The sequence below is a fragment of the Notamacropus eugenii genome, chromosome 2 (assembly GCF_028372415.1).
Source record: "Notamacropus eugenii isolate mMacEug1 chromosome 2, mMacEug1.pri_v2, whole genome shotgun sequence".
Classification (NCBI taxonomy): Eukaryota; Metazoa; Chordata; class Mammalia; order Diprotodontia; family Macropodidae; genus Notamacropus; species Notamacropus eugenii.
Window position 1 is genome coordinate 209,265,038 of NC_092873.1, and position 13,148 is coordinate 209,278,185.

The 13,148-nt window shown below is 36.8% G+C and overlaps 1 non-coding gene and 1 pseudogene across 1 annotated transcript; both read right to left on the bottom strand.

The window, feature by feature from the left end:
• Positions 1 to 508: 508 nt before the first annotated feature.
• On the bottom strand, positions 509 to 951 carry LOC140523800 (ubiquitin-conjugating enzyme E2 variant 2 pseudogene; annotated as a pseudogene).
• Positions 952 to 4,265: 3,314 nt separating this feature from the next.
• On the bottom strand, positions 4,266 to 4,337 carry TRNAE-CUC (transfer RNA glutamic acid (anticodon CUC)). Its single transcript has one exon. It is a non-coding gene; the product is annotated as a tRNA-Glu (tRNA).
• Between the last annotated feature and the right edge of the window lie 8,811 nt (positions 4,338 to 13,148).

The following is a 13,148-nucleotide window of genomic DNA, read 5'->3' on the forward strand; positions in this document are numbered from 1 at the left end:
TGAACATACTCTTTGTTACTACTAGTAGTCGGTATCCACAGCTCTTCAAAAATTAAACAAAATTAGCAACAGTATTTATTGTACCTGCTACTTTAAACAATTTAAATTGCAGCTCTTTCACTAAGCAAGATGGATCAAGTATGCCATTTATAATTTTCATTCTCAAGAAATTAGATTTCTGAAACATACATTACTCCACAGCAATCTGACATTTCTTGTCATGCTTTCATCTTGTAAAACCTGAATTGCATCTGGAGTACTCCAGGTTTATGCTTAAATGAGAGTGCCTTGATAAGAGGGGGAAAGAAATTGTGCTGCATTTTTCTTCCCATTTTGCCTGAAAACATAATGGGTGTACATATATTAAATATATTCTTACAAATGTCCTGGTCATGCATACCAGCCAGAATTCTTTTAATGTGTGGGTTTTGCATTGTGAGATTTAATCAAGATATTAACATGAGTAGAAGGTTGTTGGTTTAGAGAAGTCTGAGATTTGTTCAAATTAATTGCTGTATGTTTGACCTTCTGGAGGTTGTGGAAGCTTCATGTTTTATTTGGACACATTAGACTCCTTAGCTCTTGAAGTACAACTTTAATGCTGTAACAATTTTGCCATTTTGCTAACACTGGTATGCACCATGCATCCACCATTCCATTGGAATTGTTAATCCCATTTATATTAATGTTTGTTACAAATCTAATTATTGGAGGTCCTTCTGGGTATTTAGATCCACACTCTACATTCAGACTGCATATTCTGTTTTCATAGTTTATCCTTGGTGGCCCAATAATCATGCCTGTCCACTTTGCAAGTGTCACATCTTCATCATCTTCAAGTCCCCAGCTAACTGTACCATCGCCTACTCTTTTTTGGCCTTCTTCAAGTTCTTCTAACAAGCAAAAATTATGTGGAACTTTAACTCCTGTGGAGACTGCCATCTTCTCCTGCAACCCAAGACTTCTCTATTCTTGAATCTCTTAACCCCTAGTCATTTCTTGGTTTATGCCCTATTCATCCTCAGCCTTAGATCATCCCTTCATTGTTATTACTGAGCTGCTGAGCACTGCTAGAAGAACTTAGGAAATCATGCTGAATGAATTCTCTACATATTTATACTACCTAATTATAACTGGGTTCTCACCACTGCATGGCTATGTTTTATTCATCCTTGATTGATTATCACATTTCCCATAGTGACTATCCTAATCCTTCTCTTCTCTCCTCAGGTACCCATCCAGGTGATGATCTACCCCTTAGTAGATGATGTCACCTCTTACTTTACTTTGAAAATTTATTCCATCCATCATGAGCTCCCTTAACTCCCCTTTTCCACACTTCAAAGTCTCTCTGTCTTAACTCACACTCTCCTTCTATGTAGTCTTTCTGGATGAGATAGCCTACTTCTTTGCCAAGGTTAATCGTTCTACTTGTACTTTGATCACATTCCTTCCCATCTCCTATGGGACCTTGTTCTAGTAATCATTCTTCTATCCCTTCCTCTCAATTTTAATTGCCCTCTGTCTACTGATTTCTTTTCCTCTTCATGTAAATATATTCTAGTGTCTCCCCGGGCCAAAAGAAAAAAGAAAATACTTAGATCTTGTCATCTCTTCCAGTGGTATCATATTTACTTTACTGCTTCAAAATTCTAGGAGTAGCCTAACCTGTCTGCTTCCATTAACTCAACACTTACTCACTCTACTACCTCCTTGCAACCTGATTTCTATCCCCACCACTCCAGTAAAATAATTATTTTCAAGGTTATTAGCAACCCGTGAATTAACACATCCAATTGCCTTTTCCCATTCCTCATTCTACTTGATCTTTTTTTAGTCTTTGATCTTGCTGGTCATCTCTTCCTTCATAATATATTCTTCTTCCCTAGCCTCCATGACACTGCTCTTTCCTGGGTCTCCTACCAGTCTAAAAGCTCCAGATTCTCCTTTACTAATGGTTCATCTTCCTCCGTCTGCTCCTTTTGTCTAGGTGTTCCCTAAAAGTCTGTCAAAGCCTCCTTTTTGCCCCTCTCCTTTGTTCCCTTGGCAATCTCCCCAAGTAGATTGTAAAGCTACTCTCATGGCTTTAATTACCATTATTATACCAATATCTTCCAAATCCATACTCTACTTTCTCTATGTAATTCTCTTCTCGATTTCTCTCCTTAGACCCAGTTCTTCATTTTTAACTGTTTGCTGGCAAATTGCACTTGGATATGCCATTGATATTTCAAAATCTACATGTCTAAAACTTAACTCATCATTCTGTCAGCCTAATCAAATGCAACTCATCTTTTGCAGCACATCTCTAGTATGCCTTTTATTCATCATCACAGACACTCCAAATTACCTCTAGGCTGAAGCTCTATATCATTTACAGTAGCATTCTGGTTGACTCCTAGTTATATTCCACATCATACAGTTCCTTGTTTCACATCTGGATCTCCTCTTCTCCATTAGTCAGCTCATTAAACTCAGAGGCAGACACCTCCACCCTGGCTTTTTTTTCTCTGGTAATTCCTTACACAGTGTTCCGCACATAGTAAATGTTCATTAAATACTTGTGGAATAAGTAGATAAATTAGTAGTTTCAATTCCCATCTCACCAAACTTTTTTAAAGTGCCATTACATTATGCATTAGTGACTAGTGTGCATCCTCTCATCTGTTCATCTCACTTCTCTAGTGGAAGTTCTAACTAAAAGTCCAGTGTCCAAGCATTGAGGATGTATGAGACAGTGTGTTAAGCACTTCAGATACAAATAAAACCAAAAAGAAGGAAGATTCCTGTCTTTCTCAAGGAGCTGACATTCTAATAGGGGAGGACTCAGATAAGAGCATGATGCTGAAGTCCAGAGAATAAAAGATGGAAGAACCGATCCCTTCCTCAGAATAAAGGCTCTGGGAAGAACTAGCCAATGAAAGAAGGGAGCTGCAGGGGCAGAAGGAGAAGGAAGTTTGGACATGATGACAAGTCAAAAGTATTGTTTTGTCTGGAAGTCACAGGTCAAGAAGTCCAACTTCCCATTCCCACTCTTTCCTAGTCCCTAAAGTCTCCATTTATGCTTGTGAAAATGCCCCTCTTACACACATCCTCTTTACTTCTCTCTTGAACTTAAGAACAGAGAGGTTGTTATTTTCAAGGACTAAAGTGAGAGGCAGGCCTAACCTGAATAACCAAAAATTCATTGCTCTATAGTGAACCTGGTAATATGGACAACTGCAAGTGGCAACAATAAAAGCAAAACACACACACACATCCAACAGATGTTGTGGAGGTACAACTGTACTTCAATTAAGTTTCTCTACCATTGGAGTAGTCTCTAACAGAGAAAAGTACAATACATAGACAATCTACAATGTAGATTCAATTTCTTTTGCTACTTGTATGAATTTGAGCAAGTCACTCCATCTGCTCTGGTTCTCAGTTTCCTCACTGGTAAAATGAAGGGTGGCAGGGTTAGGGTGCTAGATTGTCTTTAAGAGCACTTTCAGCTCTAATTCCTCAGCTCTGAATACAGATGCCAAGGAACCAAAGATTTTTTTTTACAGCTAAAATTTAAAAAAAAATTATTTTCTTTTTGAATTATTTAAACAGAGCTCAACTAACTGTGGTTGCACCCAAATATGTCATTCTCAGTTTATTGGGGTACTTCTAGCTCTCCCTCTTGTAACTCTGCTTTCCTTCAAGATTCTACTCGGATGCACCTCCTACAGGCACAGCCTTTTCTGAACCTCTTCCTCTCTCTCCCTCTTTCTCTTCTAGAATAATCAGATATATACTCACCAGCAGCAGAAAGTAAGCGTCTTGAGGAGGCGCTTTTCATTTATTCATTTTATCTCCCGTAGAGACTGGCGCAGTGCCAAGCACGGGGTGTTTACTGAACACTTAATGGATTGGATCATTTAGGAGCAGCGTGCTGAGGTCCATAAATTCAGATTTCGTTCTAAATACTATGATAATAGTATTTCAACATAATTGATTTCTTTTGTAATGCTATGTATTATAATTTATACATTTTAAAACACGTCGCTGAGAAGGGGTCCATAGACTTCACCAAATTATCAAAGGAGATCCAGGCACACCAAAAGAGGTTAAAAACTCCTGCACGTGAGTTTTACCACTAACCTACACAGGCAGAATGCAACGGCCTCGAGGGTAAGGTTTGCTTTGTTTTTGTTCTAGCGCCTAACAAAAGGGTTGGAATAGTACAGCTAAGAGTTTTGGCAAAGTAAAGACAGGTAGCTTCAAGAAGCAAAATTAACTTCCCTGACCGGGAATCGAACCCGGGCCGCGGCGGTGAGAGCGCCGAATCCTAACCACTAGACCACCAGGGAACTTGACTGGTGTTTTGCTGTAGATTCATTAGTCTCTTTAACCTTTTCACGTAATAAGTTTTGTCCAATCAACATCTGAATAAAGGTCCCACCCCTTCCTCTTTAGTTTCGGTTCCAAGGTCCAGACATTTCTCCTCTCTCCAGACTCTACGTTGTAGTTCCCGCTTCTCTTTGATTTTGATTTTGTTTTTGTTTTTTTCCCACTCTATGGAAAAGCTTGAAACAGGTTTTTAAAAAAAAGATCCGTCAATAAGAAAGTGACATCCTGCTTCCAGAGAAGAATTAAAATGAATAATACAAAAGACTAGGCAACTTTGGTCCCTCATTCCGCTCCTCCTCCCCCCGCCCCCATCTATTCTGTATAGTGTTTTTAATAATACGGAAGGACAACGTTTTGTAAAAAGTCTTACAAGGGAACGAGCTGGGGTTCAAAACTCACTTTTGCTGTTTATTATCAGCCAGACCTTGGAAAAACCTTTTTGGCCACGCCTGGTCTCAAGTTTATTGGGGCTGGGAGGGGGGAGGGGAGGTAAAGGACTCGATAGCCTCTGGATTCTCTTTCAGCTTTTCTAGGTCTTAGACGGTTTGCAATTAATATGAGTTTTTAAATGAACATTATTTTGGGATTCAAACTGGAAGAGATTTTTCTATAACATGTATACACACTTATGTATATATACATTTCTTTTATGAACATAGTAGTCTCTCACATTAGAAAATGGGCTCCTGGAGTCAGGGACTGTGTTTTTAATCTTTCTTTGTCTCTACCCCTTTCCCCCTTTGGAATGTAAAGTCCTTGAGGGCAGGGACTGCCTTTCTGTTTGCATTTGCATCACCAGTCCTTTGCACTGTGCCCCACAATAGAACACAGTGCTTGACACATAGTAAGCACTTAATAAATGTTTGTGGATGGACAGACTGATAAACTGACATCTCTGAGTTCTCTGCACAATTCAGTTCTATCCATAGTTTTCCGTATACTATACCAGATCCTTGGCTGAGAACCGCTTATGAATTTGATGAAAAAAAACTGGCCAAAGCATTAAAATATTTTGACCTGTGTCAATAGTCCTTATCCAAACAAAGCAACAGGAGGAATTTTCATGCCTTTATTTTTTAATGAATACCTATATGGCTAAATAAAAAATAAAGTTCCCATACAGAAATCAGCAGTCCCTTAGGGAGCAGTAGGCCCCTTGACTGTGAGAGAGGGAAACTGAGGGTGAATTTATCATGAGGATGTTGTTACAACGGCCTTTGGTGTTAAGATATTATCATTCAATATAATAATTAAGGTGGAGACTGGATTTGGAATATTGCTTGGAGAAACCTAAAATGATGAAAGAATCATTACATACTGGTACTAATTACGATTGATTTGAATCAAAGTGGTTGATTCAAAGAAGCAAAACAATTTGAGTGGAGATTTATATATACATATATGTATGTATATATAATTATATAAATAATAAAGACGTGAAGAACCACAGGAGAGGAAAGGGGAGAGGAAGGCAGAGAGAGAGAGAGAGAGAGAGAGAGAGAGAGAGAGAGAGAGAGAGAGAGAGAGAGAGAGAGAGAGAGAGAAGGTTAATTATTTATTTGGGTGGCAGAGCACATACCAGTCTTTTGCTAAAGAGCATTACAGTACTAGAAGAGACATTGTGGCAATTCAGTAGATGGAGCTCTTTCCTCTCATGTAACAGCATGTATACCCAAATTTCTTTTTATTTCCAAAGCCGGGAAAATATAAAGCAGATACTGTAGTTGTATTACATTGTCTGAATATCTTAATACCTAATACAGTTTTGTTTAGGAAAATATAAAGCAGATACTGCAGTTGTATTACATTGTCTGAATATCTTAATACCCAATACAGTTTTGTTTACAGGCACCTTAAAAACAAAATTTAAAAAAAAGAATAACTATTCACTTTTACTTACTTGAATCAATTTACTATTCTTTTACCCACTTTTTTCAACAAGAATGTAATAGTTCCTAAGATAATATTGTTGTATGTTGGAAGGATTTATCACCATTCCGTAATTCAAAATAAGACACATTTATAATTCCTAGCTAGTTTAAGTTCATTCTGCAAAATTCTCAATATCTAATAAGAAAGAAAAGTGAAGGGATAAGCAGAAAACTTTTTTAAAAATTAAAGCATGCACTTATTTAATGTATAATATAGATATGCCTTTCCCATTTAAATTTGAGTTTGAGAGGTTACTGAAGAAATGTAGAACTGTGATCTTAACACTGGTACTTGTCAAAATAATTTTCTTCTTCCATTATACTGTTCAGAAACACAGTTAAAAGCATACCCAAGAACTGTTAAAACTATGTATCAGACTGGCTGTGTGCAGATTTAAAAATACTAAAAAAAAAAAAAATACAACCAAAGGTCAAGGCCAGATTTTAATAATAATAGTGATAATAACATTAAGATGTGAATGGAAAAAAGTTATGGATTACGTGAATTGTGGAGATTGAACCACACTGCCTCTTTCTTGTGACTCAGTTTTGAATCTAACTCTTTCTATTCAGTTATGTCCAGTTTGGACTAGAATAGCACGTAAACTTCTTCAGGGAAAGGACTGTTTCATTTTTGCTTTTGTATCCCTAGTGTTTAACACAGTACCTACCTGACACCTAGTTGGCACTCAAGAAATGTTTCTTGAATTGAAGTTGCCATGTTCACCTCTTCATGAGACTGTCCATATTTCTTGTGAGAAAATTTTATTCAGTTATGGGAATTGTAAGAAAACTTTATTGCATTGTTTGAATGTACTTCATGCCTGAGAAGTTAGACCACCTCTACTTATTGCTTAGGGACCCCTCACTAAGGACCTGCCTTATTCCATCCAGGAACCCAGGATCCAAAGACTGATTCAAGGAGTTTTTCTTACAATTGTTCATCTTGAGCAACCCATATGTCTTATCTGAAAACTGGCCATGACTAGTCAATCAGTTAATGTTTCCTTGTTCCTTTGATTGAATACAGACACTTGGCAGGGAATGGGACATGTCTTTTTCTGATTTCAGGGATTTGTACCAGTTTGCTCTCCCCTTCCAACTCAGAAAGACCCTAACCTTTACTATAATTAGAAATCAGATTACCTAATCTTGTGTCCTAGTTTATATCCTGTTAATTATTTTCTCTTAATGCATAAAAATCTCTCTTCCCCTATATTTGGGGTCCAATGCCAAGCTGAGGACATCTGGTCCTGATTTGTTATGCAATTGGCATGCATTGCTTAATAAATCGATATACTTTGAAGCTCATGTGTTTGTTTCTTCAGTTGTTTCAGATTTCCTATACTGACTATACTGACTTTGGCTGTATATTTAACTACTTACCTGAGCCTCCACAGCAATAGACTTCTACAGATTGCAGTATTCTTTTATCAATACACCCTGAGATGCTCCTCCGATCATTCAATTAGAGGGTTGTTGTTTTTCCACATCCAATTCTGCTTCATTCTGCTAAGTTTAGGCCCATCTACTGATGCACTAGTGACATTTTTTGGAAGCTGAGATGGTAACTACAATATCTTAGATAAACAATAACCCTGACCTTCACATTCTCTTATAAAATGAATCATAGCTAAACATTATTAATGAGCATTTATATTGACTGCACAAGCCCATCCATGAATGTTAAGTAAATATGAGGGTTCCTGTGTCTGCCCATACTCCTTCAGTCCCAGGAAGAGATGAATGTGGCAATTTAAAAAACATTTTTTTAAGTGCTAACTAGTGTCAGGCAGGCACTGTGCTAAGGACTAGAGATACAGACAAAAATGAAACAATCCCTTCCCTGAAGAAGCTTACATTCTATTCTAATTACTTGTGGTTTTTTTGTACTATCCCTTGGGAAATTATTTTTCTTACAACTTATAGTTTGTAAATTCAGAGAAATGTTGGATTTATCCTCTTTGAGTTAAAATACATATTCTTATTTTAAAAGCTCTCTTCCTTTTATCTTATTTTAGGTCATTCATATCTGTCTGTATGTCAAGCTGCACAGTTCTTTCTGTGATTAACTTTTCCTGTGTTCTACCAGGTTACTATCAAAGAAGGTTTTTTTCATCAAGTTCTGAAGCTTGTCCTAATCTAAACTAGTGGAATATATATAACCTATATACTTAAGAAAACAGCTGGAAAGCTTAGGGTACTGTACCTCTGAAAATGGAAGTCTTATGAAAGTTCTTTTGCTGAGACAGTCATGTTCTGCAGGGAACTAGTAAAGACTTGGTCTACAGTGCTGGCACAAATAAGAATGACTTCCATGTGTTGTTCATCAGACCTGATGACAGATCTGGTAGTGATCACCACATGCAAGTCAAAGATGTTTTTGCTGCAAGATTCTGGCTAAATAGACTTGTGTGAAGAGAGAAAGTTTGTGCTGCAAAGAGGATGAATGTCCACTTGAACTAAAATTTCCCTGAAGAGCAGTTACAGAATTATAGAATTTTAGAGATGGCAGGGACTGTAGAGATGATCTAATCCAATCTCCCTGACCACAGGAGAACTGGTCCTAGTTCCAGTTCTGGAATAACATGTTTTGTGGTCTTGGGAAAGTTACAGTATTTCATTTCTCTGGGCCTCAGAAACATTCTTTGATTCACTAGAGAAATTTTCTTTAAGACATTCCTATTAAATGGTCAATCAGCCTGTGTTTGAATACTTCTAGTGTTTTCTAGTCAACTCATTCAACTGTTGGAGAACTCTAAAAGTCCTCCTTCAGAAAAAATTTTTTAAATGAGTTTCTGTAATTTCAACCATTGGTTCTAATTTTTTTCTTTGGAGCAACAAGGACTAAGTAAAGGAGGACACATAGTCAAGTGTTGGTTCTGGAATCAGAGCACTTACATGCAAATCCTGATTCTGATACTACAGTGTGTGACCCTAGGTAAATTATATACTTTCCTTGAGTCTCATTTTCCTCATCTGTAAAATGAGTGGGTTGGCCTAGATTGCTTCTGAGCTCTTGATTCTAAAATCAAATGGACCCTTTTCTTCAGTAAAATTCTGGGGTGTTTTCTTAGTTCACTCCTCCCTTGTTAAAGTATCTCCCAGCAATGTTCCTTTTACATGCAAAGGAAGATGAAAAACATTTCTCACCAGGGGTATCCTGGTCCTGTTTCCTTCAAAAATAGAGCAGATTCAGATATTTTTTAAAATTAATTTTATTTATTTTCAGTTTTGTACAGTCACTACCATATAACTTAGATTATTATTTTTCCCCTCTTTCTCTGAGACCGCATACAATTTTGTATAGGTTCTACACATACATTCCTATTAAATACATTTTCACTATAGGCATGCTGTGTAGAAGAATTAAAATGAATGGGAGAAATCATCTAACAAACCAAAATGCAATACACACGCACACAAAATGATCTGCTACATTCTGCGATTGAATTCCATAGTTCTTTCTCTGGATGTAGAAGGCATTTTGCCTTAGAAGGCCATTGGGAATTTTTTTTTAAGTCCTTGCATTGCTACGAAGTTCCAAATCTACCAGATAAAACTCTCACACACTGTGGTTGTTGCTGTGCACAAAGTTCTCCTGGTTCTGCTCCTTTCCCTCAGCATCAGATCATATAAGTCTTTCCAGGCCTCTCTGAAGTCTTCCTGTTCATCATTTCTTATAGCACAATGGTACTCCATTACATTCACATACCATAATTTATTCAGCCATTCCCCAATTGATGGGCATCCCCTTGATTTCCAGTTTTTGGCCACCACAAAGAATGCTGCTATAAATATTTTTGTACATGTGGGACCCTTTCCCATTTTTATGATCTCTTGGGAATACAGTCCTAGAAGTGCTATTGCTGGGTCAAAGGGTATTTTTGTAGCCCTTTGGGCATAGTTCCAAATTACTCTCCAGAATGGTTGGATCAGCTCACAGCTCCACCAACAATGTATTAATGTTCCATCTCTCCCACATCCTCTTCAACATTTATCATCTTCCTGTTCTGTCATATTTGCCAATCTGATAGGTGTGATGTGGTACCTCAGAATTGTTTTGATTTGCATCTGTCTAATCAAAAGTGATTTAGAGTATTTTTTCATATGACAATAGACATCTTTAATTTCTTCCTCTGAAAATTGCCTGTTCATATCCTTTGACCATTTATCATTTGGGGAGATTCAGATATTTTTAACATGTATCCTTATGCACATTAAACCTGCACTTAAATTTGGCACAATAGGCTAAGTTCTATTACTGGTGCCCAAATTGTTTTATGTACATATCATATCTTCCAAACTAAATCTTGAGTTCAGAGAGCAAGAATCACCAGGCTTTGCCACTTTTTAAAAATAGATAAATGAAGAAACTTCAAAGAAGTGCTTAAATTATTTTATTTTACTGGAATTTCCTTACATTGACTATTGCTCTAAATAAGTCACTAGCTAGATGTGGAACTCTTTGTTACACAGTTTTTTTGTTTGCTTTTACTGTAACACAATTTAATATACTTTAGCATAGGTGATACATTACATTGGAAAGATTAATGTATTTAGAATGGATCTAGTTTAAAATCCTAGATTAGATATGTGTGATTTGGGCAAGTCACTTACTTTCTCTGGGCCTCAGTTTCTTTCTCTATAAAATTAGGTGGTTGAACTAGGTTCTAAATCTAAGATCAGCTTAGCCTATAATTCCCTCTAGGAACTAGAATTCTATGGCCCATCCCTTGTAGATTTTGTGGACTAATAATCTTCCTCTATATTTTTCCTCTTGGAGGGCCTAGTCATTCAGAAAACAATGTTTATGTCTACATTTAGGAAACTATGAGCATTTTCCTAAAATATTATTTTTAAAATGTCTTTAATTTATAATTGCCTTTTTCAAAGCATATGTGCTCTATCCGTTCACAGAAATGATACCAGGATATGCCTTCTCATTATATAAGAAAACAATTTTCAAAAAGGTGGTACAAAGTCACCACTTATTAGAGTAGATTGGTATCCATCTACATGAAACAATTAGGGAACCCTTAATGGGATTAGACCTATGGTGCCAAAAACAGTTTTCATATACATTTGTTAAAAGTGTCTGAGTCTGTTTGTGAAAGAACATCATAAATCAGAAATATTTTTTTTTTAATTTCTCTCTACAAGAGAAAGTATCATTGTCTAGAGTTATTGTAGAGTTGAGAAGTAGTGAATAGGGCAACCACTAGAGACGGTTAGGGAACAATGAGAGAAAAGAACCATCTGACTTAGAATCATAGATATAGAGCTGGCAGAGGTTTTATTTTACTAATGAGGAAACTGAGGTACAGGGACAATAAATGATATGTACAAGGTCACATAGGTAGTAAGCATCAGAGGCAGGATTTGAACTTAAGTGCAGCTAGATTGTGGATAGAAGCCTGAGTCTGGAATCTTGAAGACCTGAGTTCAGATCTGACCTCACACATTTACTATGTGACCCTTGCAAGTCATTTAACCCTGTTTGCCTCAGTTCTTCATCTATAAAATGACATTGAGAAAGAAATGGCAAACCACTCCTGCATCTTTGCCAAGAAAAAACCCATGGACAGTATGGTCCATGTGATCATGAAGCATCAGACACAATTAAACAATAAAAGCTCTAATTCCAGAGCCACCCACTGTACTGCATGGCCTCCCTACACAGATGATGCAAGATTAAATACATGAGATAACTTTCATTTAGCCTTGCATCATTTCTTCAAAGTATAAAAAATAAATGAAATCTCAGGATCACACAAAAGTCAGCCTGGCAAAAATCAAGATAAAACTTCCAAACAAACTATTCTAGAGCTCTTAGGCTATTCTTTACCATTCCTAAATTTCCTTAAACTCAATTTTCCAAAGCTTTAGTTGATGATCTTACATTATCTTGATTACAACATAGACTATCATCTTTTCTTTGACCCAGTTTCAAAATCATAACATGTACATCTTATACTAACATGTAGCAACTCAGTTTCTTTCATCCTTCCCTTTGGTTCAGCTAAATTCAAAATGCTCACTTTAGTGATCTTACCCTTTGAAAAATATCTACAAATGTGAAATAATTAAAGGTATATGAAACCAAATGGAAGTTTTTTTAAAAAAAATCATTACAGCAAAGCTCATAACAAGGTAACAACATTTATTATGTTGTTTTCACAGATATTTTATTGTCTTGGGGCATATCTCATATTTAGAGGTGGGGGTAATGGGTGAATGCATCTAATACGTAACTTCTTAATTTAGTCATGTAGTTAGTTGGTAGTTGTTGGGACATATCTAATATCTAAAATATTATGAGAGAAGCATATTGGGAAACCGTGTAACATCAGAGGATAGAGAGCTGGGAGTAGCTGGGTTCAAGTTCAGCCTCTGATTCCTACTGGTTGTGTAATTACAGGCATAGCACTTAACCTCTCATCACCTCCATGAGACTATCTAAGACTCTAGGTTGTAGAACAATTGGTCAGTTGTATTGATAGATTAAGACTCAACACTGAGGAAATCACATCTCTGGATACTGTTTACAGATGACTGACTCAGATTATAAACAGTAGGAGATTGTCAACTGTATTTTTTTCTCTGGTTGAACTTTGGCATGGGATTAGCCTTTAAAGAGCAAAAGCCTGATATTTTCCTTAGGTAAGATCCAATGGTTACAATGGAAAGAATGGAGTTTGAGTCAGTTGTGTGGATATCAATTCCAGCTCTGTTACTTACTACCTGTGTGATCAGAGGCACGTCACATTAATCTGTCTGGGTCTAGAATTCCTCATTTATGAAATGAGTGGATGTTCAAGATAATTTCTGAGGCTGCAT